Source organism: Mesocricetus auratus, unplaced genomic scaffold, assembly GCF_017639785.1.
Source record: "Mesocricetus auratus isolate SY011 unplaced genomic scaffold, BCM_Maur_2.0 Super-Scaffold_6730, whole genome shotgun sequence".
Taxonomy (NCBI): domain Eukaryota; kingdom Metazoa; phylum Chordata; class Mammalia; order Rodentia; family Cricetidae; genus Mesocricetus; species Mesocricetus auratus.
The window spans coordinates 77,351,440-77,364,340 of record NW_024429184.1 but is presented as its reverse complement, the minus strand read 5'-3'; positions in this window follow the sequence as shown (position 1 = coordinate 77,364,340).

Here is a 12,901-nt window from a genome sequence, read left to right as displayed (position 1 = left end):
CTATTTTGGGCTAAATTATCTGTGTCCAGCAAAGTGCCTGGCCTAAGCAGTTCTCTGACTGAAATATGGAAGTATTGTTGTCTATCTTTTGGTGAATAAGGAAGTCAGAGTGTTGAAGCGACTTTCTGAGAACAGCAAGCTACTGCAGTCTCTGAGGTGTGCGTTCCTTTTCTTCCCATTCCCTTCAAGCAAACGAGCATCATGGCCTTTACAGTAGATCCATACTGATGCTGCTATTATGGGTTTTCCCAAAGATACTAAAGATGTACAGATACTCACCAGATTTCTCTTCTAAAGAAAATTAAATTATATTTTATAATCAAATTTATGGCTCACTCATTGTTCATTCTTTCATTCTCCTCTTTGTAATTTTTAAGTTTTTTATCCCAAAGTCCTTTGTAGATTGAAAAATCTCTTTTAAATAAATTAATAACATTTCCACTGCTCTTTAATGATCCAAATCCACACAAAGGTTCAATACACATTTAGGTTCTCACTGTAATTTCAAGGTTGGATTTTTCTGAGAAGTACTTGGCTATTCTACTATTCTATGAATTTTAAGAAATGTAATGGTCCCCAGAAGCATATCTCTTGTGTCAGAATCAGAAAAAAGTGAAACAGAGCAAAGGTATGATTTTTTTTTCCAAGTCTGATCTTATAATCCTGGGATCTATGGAGCAAAACTGTCATTTCCAGCATTGGACTTCCCACCTACAATGAGAATTTAAAAACAAAGGGGAATGTAGATGTTGTTTATGTCTCTTGTTTTCCAAGTTATGATATTATTTCTCTAAACTATGGAATTTGATGTACACTGAACTCTGTCTTGCTTTAGGGACAAACATAGAAGAAGATTCTTATGCTTAAAACAAAAATTTGTTGGGGGGGGCTTGGTGGGAGGGCACGGGAGGAGGGTAGGGAAACAGATAGGGACCTGGAATTGACATGTGAAGCAAACTTGTTTCTAATTTAAATTTAAAAATAAAAAATATGCCGGGCGGTGGTGGCGCACGCCTTTAATTCCGGCACTCGGGAGGCAGAGGCAGGCGGATCTCTGTGAGTTCGAGGCCGGGCTGGACCGACAGCCTTCAAAACAATACAGAGAAACCCTGTCTCATAAAAACCAAAAAAAAAAATAAATAAATAAATAAAAAATATATTAAAAAAGACAAAACTTTGTAAGATCAACATTTGCTCTTTGCTGAAGGTCTATGGGGGACATGGAAATTGGACTTACTGAATAAAAGGTTTCAGTGGCCAACATGAAGAGAAGCCCAGACGACTAACTACTAGATAGCTGCAGACAGCCAAACCCAGTCAGCCGCCTTCTATGCAGGCTGTTTTTCATCCAGCTGAAGACAGCATGACTGTGATGCTCCTACCCAGGTTTCTCTTCTTCCTTCTTTCCTTCCTTCCTTCCTTCCTTCCTTTTTTCCTTCCTTCCTTCCTTTCTTCCTTTCTTCTTTTCTTAGTTTTTCGAGGCAGGATTTCTCTGTGTAACAACACTGGCTGTCCTGTAACTAGTTCTGTAGACCAGGCTGGCCTCAAACTTACAGAGATCCTCCTGCCCCTGCCCCTGCCTCCTGAATGCTGGGATTCAAGGTGTGCGCCACCATCACCAGCCTCTCCTCTTCATTTTTAGGCCTCCTATTAAGGTTTTGTATCTGATATCCAACTGCCTTGAACCTTTAGCCTACCTGAAGAAGGGTTCCTTCAAATTCAGCTAGTACTTGTTTGTGAATGACAGTAATAGAGACCCTAGAAGAGTCCCTCTTTGTCTTTCTTGCTACAGATTATCTTCTCCAATAATCTCCTACATGGAGTTTTTTTTGTTATCACAGAATATTCATTCTTTGGCTTAAAGAGTTTCTGTGTTCCTATGTCATTATGAATCTGTGTATTCCTCCATGTGGAGTCTTGCTCCTAAGAACAGTTTCTCTACTAAAAGTAGAAAAGGATTTGGGTTTTCTTTAGCTATGAATAGAAGACACAGAATGTTAGAAACAGGAGAATGTTGTAATAAGCCAAGCAGAGGGGAGGTTCCACAGAGTCCATTAGCACTTCCAACAAGAGCTGATGTTAATGCAGTATCGCAATGCTCACTTTTCACTGCTTAATTTACAAAATAGAACAAAAATTGTTCCTATGCAAAAACAGTGACAATAAACAAGGACAGAGGAGTGGGGAGAGGTGTATAGGTGTTCATCATACCTATCAACCCCCATAATGATCAAATAAACCCTAAAACATACATGAACTGATGGAAAGTTATTTTGTGCTGAATCCAAGAAAGGAAGTAAACTTTGCAGTTTTTAAGATTTGTGTATATGTGCATATTACCATGTGGGTGAGGAATGTACACACAACTACATATATGTATTGGTATCAGAAATGGGAGTCAGGTATCTTCCCCTATCATTCTCTGCCTATTTCTTTGAGATAGGGTCTCTCCTCCTTGACCTGGGACTTGTGTCTTCTCAGCTGGGCTAAGCCATCCATTCCAGTGATACTCGTATGTCTGCTTCCTGCAGAGCTGAGGTTACAGGTATGGGTGGAAGTCTGGGATAAAGAGATCTGAGCTCCTTCCCTGTGATTATACAGTACATGCTGTTAGCTACTCATATATTTCCTCAACCCTTGTAAAACTACTTAAAGTAAATATGTTTACTCTGAAACTTGGGAAACTGACATAAATTTTCAAGGGAAGTGATTAGCTCACAGTTAATATAAACACAACAAAAACAAGCAAATATATTCACACACCATCATAAACATCAGACTGAAAAATCTACTCACAAAGATTTCATGTTGCATAAATATCACACAAATACTATAAAATGACTGTGTTTATTACATCCAAGTTTAACAATATTGAAAGCTCTGGAAAATGTCTTCAAGAAACAAAAAGCAAAAAAAATATTAAGCAACAATAACAGATATCTAGATTCTTTTCAGGATGTGAAAATCTCAAAAATCCTTGTCATTCATAGAACATGAGAAGGTATGTAGTACATGAAAACATAATTTTCCTTAAAGCTGAAGGAGAACTGAGGTATGCAAGACACCTAACTAGCCTATGACATACATAAGTGGGGAAGACTTTAGGGAGATACAATCTTGTGATCATCTGGGGCAAAAGCTGGTAGAAAATAACTAAAATATATCATTAAAATGTAATAAACACACTAATTTCTAAGGAGTAGCATGAGAGGATAGGAACGAAGTGAGCCACAGACACAAAGCCTTCCAATACTTTGTATTTGTATGAATCCTGTTGTACATTCATCAAAAAGATGGGAGAAAAATGAGAGAAAACAGAAAAAAACTGCCATGAGCTCTGGCCTGGGGGAGGAGAAGAGCAGCAAGGAACAGAATTTGCTCTTGATTCTACTCCTCTATCTGGCTTGGTCTCACAGAATGAAAAGCTTGGGGAAATTCCTACTGTACTCTGAATATTATATCCCAGGCAAAGACACAAATCCAGCTTGGAGGCAGGGTGTTGAAAACAGAAAAATCCCTTTATCCTTGTGTAGAAGAAATGGCTATGAAATGTTTGGGACAACAGACAACCTTGACCACAAGTAAAGGCAGGATCATATACACTATCTCATGTGTGTGACCCAGAGACCAAGCATTTTATTTAGGCCCAGGCCAAATCAGGACAACAGGAATACTTGCACCCCTCCTATCTAAATTAGCAAGTGTTGCATTAAAATGACAGTAGTTTTTCAGCAGAGGAAGGCAAAAACATTCAGACAAAGACTTCTGAGTTTGGGGCATAAAACAAAACACAAATCTTAATGGTAAAATAAATGCTAAGGTATTAATGTAACAAAATCATCCCCCTAGCCATGTACTTGCTAGAGTAGTTGACCAAGAGTAAATTTTAAAACCACCGAAGCCAAAGACAGCATAACTCCAAACTAGCTGCCTGGAAACGTCTGTCATCCCTGCTAAAATCACTGAAAAAACACCTGCTTCCTATTTCTATTTTTTAATACTCTTTATCTTAATCTCTAATGTCTTACATCTGATACTCATCTTTGAACCTAAATTATAAAGCAGAAATCAAAATAGCACCCCAGGAAACATACTGGTCAGTAAAAGAAGACTCAGATATGACCCAGGTGCTTCAACTACCAGACAAGGAACTTAAATAACTGTGATCAACATGCTATAGAATTAAGAGAAAGGATGGAGACCATGCAAAATATGTAGAGTGACTTTTGGGGAACATGTAATAATTGAAACAGTAAGACTAAATGAAATTCTTACAAAGCTAAAAATGAAGTAAATTGGGAGATGTTTTCATTGGAATTATACAAAGAATAAGTACTGAACTTCAATACATGCCAACAAAATGTAAAAAAACTGGAAGGAAAAGAGTGGAAAAGAAAAGTCTGAAAGAAATAAGTGCCCCCAAACTGTGGGACAATATCAAACAGTATATGTACATATAGAAATAAATAGTTCAGAAATAAATAAGAGAATTAATTAAAATATTGGAGGAAATATTGTATAATGTAAAAGAAATTCTAAACTTAGTAAAACAATTGAGTCATAATCCAAAAAGTCCTCAAAGAGCAGCAGTAATAATAATAACTGATCCTACATAATTCATATCTGAACTGTTGAAAATAAAAATTGAAGTAAAAATCCCAACAGAAGTTGGAGTAAGGCAATAGGATACTTTAACATTATATACAGAAGGAGAAAAACAAGGCTGACAGAAGATCATGTATTATCAATTATACAAGTCACACAACAATGGAGAAAAATTTCCAAGCACTCCTGGCTTAGAGTTACTATTACTGTGACAAAACATCATGACCAAAACTCGGGGTATATTTCACTCACAGTTCTATGTAACTGTCCATCTTCAAAAGCGTGAGGGCAGGGTCTTAAGCAAGGCAGGAACCTGGACATAGGAGCTGATGCAGAGTCCTTGGAGGGGTGCTGCTTACTAATCTGATTCCCATGGCTTGCTTAGCATGCTTTTTTACAGAACCAGAACCAACTGGCCATGATGTGTTGGGTACTTCTGCATCACTTATTAAGAAAATGCCCTACAGTCTTGTCTACAGCCAGATCTGTTTTTGTTTTTTGCTCTTAAATTTTATTTTTTGTCTTTTTAAAAAATTTTAAATTACAAACAATCTTGTTTTACATTAGTCCCCAACTAATCCCCCATCCTCTTCCTTTTCTGCTCCCCAAGGAGAGTGAGGTCTTCCATGGAAGATGATCAAAGTCTGTCACATCATTGGGAGCAGGGCCTAGGCCCTGCCCTGTATTTCTAGGCTGAGGGAGCATCCCTCTATGTGGAATTGACGTATGGAGATGTTTTCTTAATTGAGGCCTCCTTCTTTCAAATCACTCTAGCTGGTGTCAAGTTGACATAAAACTACCCAGCACAGCTCCCTTAAAAAAGAGAAAAGTCAATACAAAGTCCTCTACTCAATCAAAATGCCTTTAAAAAACAAATTTGAACAAAAGTCAACTCCAAATGGATCAAAGACTTTAATGTAAAAGTGTAACTACTAGTTAAAAATATAAAGAGTACACTGCAAGATATAGTTATAGGTAAGGGCTTTCTGAATAGAACTGCACTCATTCAGAAACTAAGGCCATTGGTTCACATTAGGACCTCATGAAATTAAAATCTTATATATAACAAAGGAGATTGTTAAACATTATTGAATGGAAGTGGCCTTCCTGGGTAGATAGATAGGACTACTCCAATAAGCAATGGGTTGTTAAGGTAAAAGCCCAGTGGCAGAGTATAATACCCTCCTATGTTTTGCTCTTCGAGCTTCTTCAGGTCCCCCAAACAACACAATCCTTTGTCATTGTTCTTTATGGCCCACTTGATGGTAAGATACTATTGCTGAAGACAGCATGCACTGGTTGCAAGACATAAAAACATTCAGCTGGAACCGACAAGGAAGATTCCTCTGTAAACTTGCACAGTGCTAGCAAGTTCTATGGAGACTACGATGAGAGAACACTCATCAACATCTGCCTACCTCTGAACCCTGTGCGCAACAATAGTAACTATCCAGGTAATATAGCAACCGGTTCAATAGGAATGACATCATTATTGTGGGTATTATCAGCCTCTCTTTTTTTCCTCTCTTTTTTTTGTAACCTGGATTTGAAGCCTACTCTACTTCAGGAAGGATCATGTTTGAAATGGTAAACCTGGTCACAACCTATGCCTGGAAATGTCACAGGTCTTGGAGGGAGTGCTAAGACTATCTTCCTACATGGAAACATTGTCAAACTGCTTTCTAAACCCTTCTGTTTATTCCTGTACATTAGTGCTGCACCCAGCCTTGGGAAGAGAAGCTTCTTTTTGCAATGGGTGTCTTTAAATACAGAGGCTCCATAAGAGAGTAAAATGATGAGGATGAGTGACTGCTGAGTGTTTAGTCCTAAACAAGGCTTCTGTATCACTCACCAGAGGCTCAGAGAACATCAGAGAAGAAAGAAGAACAGAAAAAATATAAAAAAAATGAAAGATAGGAAAATGCTTAGGAATGACATGGCCACTGAACCAAAGAACTCATAGAACCAGTGGTTACCTGCATAGAACCCACTGACATAAGACTGGGTTCATTACCATTTCAGCATGAATGGTGAGAGTGGTCATGATGTTCCACCCCTTACCAGGGAGACAGAAGTAGTTTGGGTAATGAGAAACACATTCTTCAGTGGTATAACCACTGATATTATTTTGTTGGCTAAGTAAATCTCCTTTAACCAATGCTCATGCATGCAGTGGGATACACGCATGCACACATGCAGGCACGCACGCATATACAGGCATACACACATGCACACGTGCAGATACACACATTCAGAGACACACAGAGAATACATGAAAGCAGGATAGGAGCTTGCTGGGAAGGGAAAAGGTAAGAGAGAACAATGGAAGCTTAATCAAAGATATGTGTCATATATATATGTGTGTGTGTGTGTGTGTGTAAGAAATCATAAATGGCTGTCATAGAGGTTGAAGAGCTAACTTATCACCTGAAGTCAGATGCCTGGCATCACATAAAAGCCAGGTATAATGGCATGAAGATGTAATCCTTGTGCTGAAAAGACAGAGACAAGAGGATTTCTGGGTCTTCTGGCCAGCCAGGCTACCTCATTTGGTGCATTCCAGGCTTACTGAGAAATTCTGTCTGTCTCTGAACATACAGGGAAGTGATTGAGGGGGACATCTCAAGTTGACTCTGTCTTCTACATGTAACTTCATACATGTTTATTGTGCAATAAAAGTTGAAATAAGTAATTTTTAAAGAAACAAAAATGAGAAATTCACTACTAATAATTTTGCACAATATTTTCTGAAAATTTATTTGATTGAAGGAAAACAGTGGCAAAGAGTATTGTGGGTCTACAGGAAGAAGTGAAAAGCAATGAAATGGAAATTCTATCAACTGGATATGTGAGAAATTCAGTTAATTGTTGCTTTTGCTACTCTAATGCTGTCTGTCAAAGGCAAAATTATCATTTTGTGTTCATAAGAAATAGTAATAGCACAGCATTATGATTAAAGCATAAATGATGGGGAAAGAACAGGACTATAGTAGTGTGATGGACTTGTATTGCATGTGAAGTGGCATGGTGTAATTTGAGAGCAAACTTGACTAGGCTATATATTTACAATGCAAATCCCAGGGAAACTACTGAAAAGTAAATTTAGAAAGAGGAATAAATAACAAACCAATAATATAGATAAAATGGAGTCAGTTAATCCCAAAAGAGCAAAAATAAAGGCAGTTGGTTGAAGCAAATTGAAAACAACTAGATGTTTGTCAAAAAGCAAGCAAATCACCAATGGCAGTGAATACGAATGGCCTACACAGTAACTAAAGATTAGATATTCAACTATATGCAGTCTATTGAGAAACATTTTAACTATAAATTTACAGATTAGAGGAGAAAAGATGGGGGCTACAGGTGAAGTTCAGAGTAGAGTTTGTCTAGCAGTCACAAGGTCTTGGGTTCCATTCCTGAACTGAAAGCTATAAGAGGTGATAAAGAAGAACAGATCATATACAAATAAAAGCATGGAACCAAAGAGACTATTTTAACATTAAGAAGGGTAGCACATTACTAAAGATAAAGAGGGACATTACATAATTGTAAGGGCCAATTCGCCAACAATATTTAGCAATCTGAATGGCAAACACAGCTAAAAACAGCTTCAAATACATAAAAGCAAACACCCATAAAGCTTAAAAGGGAAATGGGCAAACCCACAATTACAGTTGGAGAATGTACCACTCCATACTCAATAATCAGCAGAGGCACACAGATAAACACTAAGGTCACAGAGGACCTAAAGAAAAGTATTAACCAACTCGACATAATTGACTACATATCCCAACAGCATAGCTGTAATCTATTGAAAAATTGAGTGTGTAATGAAAAACTTTAAAATAAAGGAATCTCTGTGCCCCATCTGTCTATTGGAAGGTTTTCTTTAGAAGCATCCTAAGGACGTTGGGTGCATTTCAGGCTGAAGGAGAAGTATCTCTGCAGAAGGGGCAGATGAAGAAATGCATAGTGGCTACAAAAACAGAAGCAGATGAACCTGATAAACATGAACTTGGCAAAACAATCCACATATATAACTGTAGTGAGAAGAAGCTGAATCTAGCACGATGGAACAATGGACTTTGACCTGTAATTTCATATGTATAACAGCCATGTCATGGCCTGTCACAACATTCCTTCCCATCTTCTGGCTCACTTCCCCCTTTGCTGATGATCCCGAGCCTGGGGGTGGGTGGAAATAATACACATATTTTATCTATGACACGTCTCTCACATTTGCTTCTTTTCAGCTTTTTGAACAGTTATGAATCTCTGAATTGACCCCTCCCTTCCACAGTAAGAAACTACTTGAGAACAGCATAAATATATGAATATAAACTCAAATATTTAGAAGAGAATTAGAAAGCTTGACCCATTTAGCAAAACAACATCAATAGATTCTCCCACATTGCCTATAGCTTCCTTAGCCGTGGATTTTTCACTGTGTATTTAGTGCCACCTGTGAATTCCCTCCTGTGAAGCAAGACTCAAATCCAGTCAAGAAAGTGTTTATAGTTATCCCCAGTAAGGAAACTGTCCATTGAGTGAAGAGGCAGCTAACAGAATAGGAAACTCTTTGCTAACTACATATCTAACAGAGGGTTTGTGTCTAGAATATTTTAAAAATCACTATATAAATATATAGCATCAAGAAAGCCTAATTGAAAAATGGACTGTGGTTCTGAGCAGAATGCTCTCAAAATAAGAAACAGAGATGGCCCGTGAGCACATGGGGTGTAAACACCCTTAGCTGTCAGAGAGATTCAGATTCAAATGAAGGCTGCTGAGCCAGGAACCCACACTCTGCCTGGACATTCATATCACAATTGTGAATCAGTTTCTGCTGTCCTGTTACCACATTATGCTATCTGATATCCTCCTTAGGAGTCAAGCTCTGCCGACTCACTTACCTCAATATTCTGCCTTGGGACATTGCTCCATGTCTTATAAGCATTACTGAATTCATTTCATTGGTCCTTTGCGGTTTCTATCAGCAGGAGCCCAATCCTGATGTTTGTAGAAGGCAGTAAACCTTGTTTCTCAGTTACAAATGGTATGTGTTATTGTTTAAGGGTTCTGTGTTTCCCACACAGTTACACTTGAAATCATTGTATATGCTTCCCTTTGGCTTCTCTAGACAAGAAGGAAGATGATTATTTTTGCTGTTTTTGTTGTTATTGACCCTTCCTCTGCCTTTGCTTTCAATTTGGTGTTGATTAGAGGTCTGATGTTTTGAAATGACACAGGCACTGCAGTCACTAGGAAAGTATTATGCAAGGCCCAGGCTCCCCAACACCCCAAAAACAAGAGTTCAATTGAAATATCAGATGAACTAATATAAAACTATCAGGACACTTGGCAATTGCACAGCCACGGATGACACAAAAATGATAAGTGACTGGAGGACTTGGGGAACGATGGCACTAGACTTTCATGCCATGTGTTGTCATATAGCAAAGTTGCAATGTAGCCTGTCAGAAAAAGAGTCACATTCTTAGATTTAGAGGTGGGGAGGATGTGAGATAGTCCTGCATTTCAGAAAATGCAAGAAGAGAAAAGGAAGTTTGTGATGTATGAAGGCAAAGGAACGAGATTAAATACTGACTGACCCATCTAAGAAATAATGTTATTCACAGGGAACATTAGGATCCTGAAGTAGTGGACAGAACATTTTTTCCAAGAGTTAGTTCTTCAGTGTTGTAAGCAGGCTTTGTGTTTACCTAAATTTGTGTCACGGAGTATCTCCGTATTCCCCTTGCAATTTCGTCATCTGTACCACAGTTTCTCCATGCCTCCACTAAATGCCACTGTGTTACTTACTGAAGCTCCAACAGCTCTAAAACTTTCCTCTTCTCACTGTACTTAGAGCAATTGGCATGCATGACTGTATGAATGCATATGCACACATACATACATTCACAAAAGCCCCAAGGATGAGGCCATCATTTAGGGATGTATCTTGTTTATTTATAACCCAAATGTCATTTCTAAGTCTGACCATTCACCTCATTTCCATCTCGGCTTCAAATGGCTTTTAATTTTCCTTACAAATCAAATCAGATCTGGAATAAAATAGCTTTTATTGAAATGCTTACTCTATGCCAACATTCTTCCAGGAAGTTTAATTTATGTCTTCTTTCATTATTATTATAGATATGTGAGACCAGACATAGCATACCCACTTCAGAGGAAGAAAATGAGGTTTAATTATTTGCCGAAATTATACAACTGCAAGGAATAAGCATGTTTTAAATGGTGTTTTCTAACTACAAAGTAAGGGATGAAGATTTGATCATGGACATGAACCAGCATCCTAGTTATATCTGTAATCCCATCAACAGTGTGTCATCCTTTCTGTCTGTCCGGGTATTATCTCCTCAAAAGTGGCTTTTCACTACCTAGGAGTCTCAGAGAGACTCCTGTTGTCCCTCAATGGACTCATGGTACTTATTTGCACATGAGCACCCTTGAAAGCTGAAACTGTGTTTTACAAATCACCTTGTAGTCCTGGGGATAGATAATAAAATCAAGAAGATTGTGGATATCTAGTAAAAGAAGAAGCAACCATAATGATTCAAGTAGCCTAAGAGAGTTCACAGGTATATCAACCCAAATCCCCTGTGCTAATGTGTACTTGCCTCCTTTTTATGAAAGCTATAATGGAGAGCAGAAGACCAATGTATCCATTGCAAAACCATGGGGAAGGTATGACAGGCAGAAATTCTGATCATCTCTTTCCCTCCCCTAATGGAGTGGTGAAGGACAGAGCACCGCATACTGTACTTAATGCAGACTCTATTCAGTGAAACAATGATTACAATCAATTTGACTACTAATGTGACTTATCTTGTAAATTGCTGGGTCATTAACTTCAACAACATCAATGTGCTGTCACTATCCAATTCCACCAAATTAGTGTCCGAGGTAATAGGAGAATGAATGTATTAGTACATTATTGGTGGCTAATAGAGACAGCCCATCTTTAATGTGCTGCCAAGAGCAGCTGAGCCATGGGGATCAAGACAACAAGGCTAAGGGATGGATGAAGACATTGGAATTTGCAACAAGGTGGTGTATCAGTACTAGTACAGCCCTCTCCCTGCCCTCTATTTTGGAGCCTCTGTTGGTAGTGGAGTAGGGTACAGGTAAAGATAAGTGCATATTCGTTCCCCTTTAAGGGCAGATGTAGCAAGATAATTTCACTTAAAGCATCTATGCACAACATGCTAGATTTAAGGTCAGGGTGCATTGGAACAGAGTCTGTTGCTGCCAGCCCAACACTTGGTGCAGGCACTTTGCACACGCAGGGTGGCCATTCTCAAACATGATTCTAGAGGCTATCCTAAATCCTGTTGAAAAGTTTACTGTCAAAATTTCATTCATATTCACCCTTAAATTTTTCTTTGATAATTATTTCTAGGGGACATTTTAAAATATTTACTTTCAGATTCTAGAGATGCCCATCACATGCCATCCTTCCTTGAGGGGGAATTATGCTTCCTGTAGCAACCAACCCACAGAACCATAATCATTGACCCAGTGATGAATACTTAACATTGTCAGGAGAATAGAACTGAAGTGACAATTGAGGAATCAGACAGTGTTAGCCAGTGGAGCTGTAATTGCTCCAAGGTCAGGTTTACACCAGAACCCAAGCCAAATTCAAGTCATAATTGTGGGAGAGGGAAACTCTTAACAGCCTGGTAGAAGATGGTCTAATGAAGAAAAAGGAATGTGGATGACTCAGAGAAGCTGAGCTATAGAGATGAAGAATCTGTGCTTGACAACTTTTTATATCCTAAGCATAAACCTTCCTACATAAGTTGTGCTTTATGACGTCACCCTCCTTGTCCACTTCCTCCCCTTTTCATTTAAAAATGTTTATTATTTTTAATAGGTGGTTGTTTGAACCTATTAAAATATTGAACCTATTAAAAAGGTGGTTGTCTATCTGTGCATCTTGTGCATGCAGCGTCCACAGAGATCAGAAGCAAGAGTTGGATTCCCTGGGACTGGAGTTAGAGCCGGTCCTGAACTACCATGTGGTGCTGGGAATTGAACCAGAGTCTTATGGAAGAACAGTCAGTGCTCTTAACTGCTGAGTCATATTTCCATCGCTCCAACTTTTCTCAATACAACTGCTCTATTGAGTCTCTCTCACATAATGATGTCATCCCTGAGATGATCAGTTTTCTTCATGAGTTGAAAGCATTTGCTGATTGTTTGTCATATACAATACATTAAACTTTGTGGGAGACACATAAAACTGAAAGATAGAGGGGGAGGGAGATTA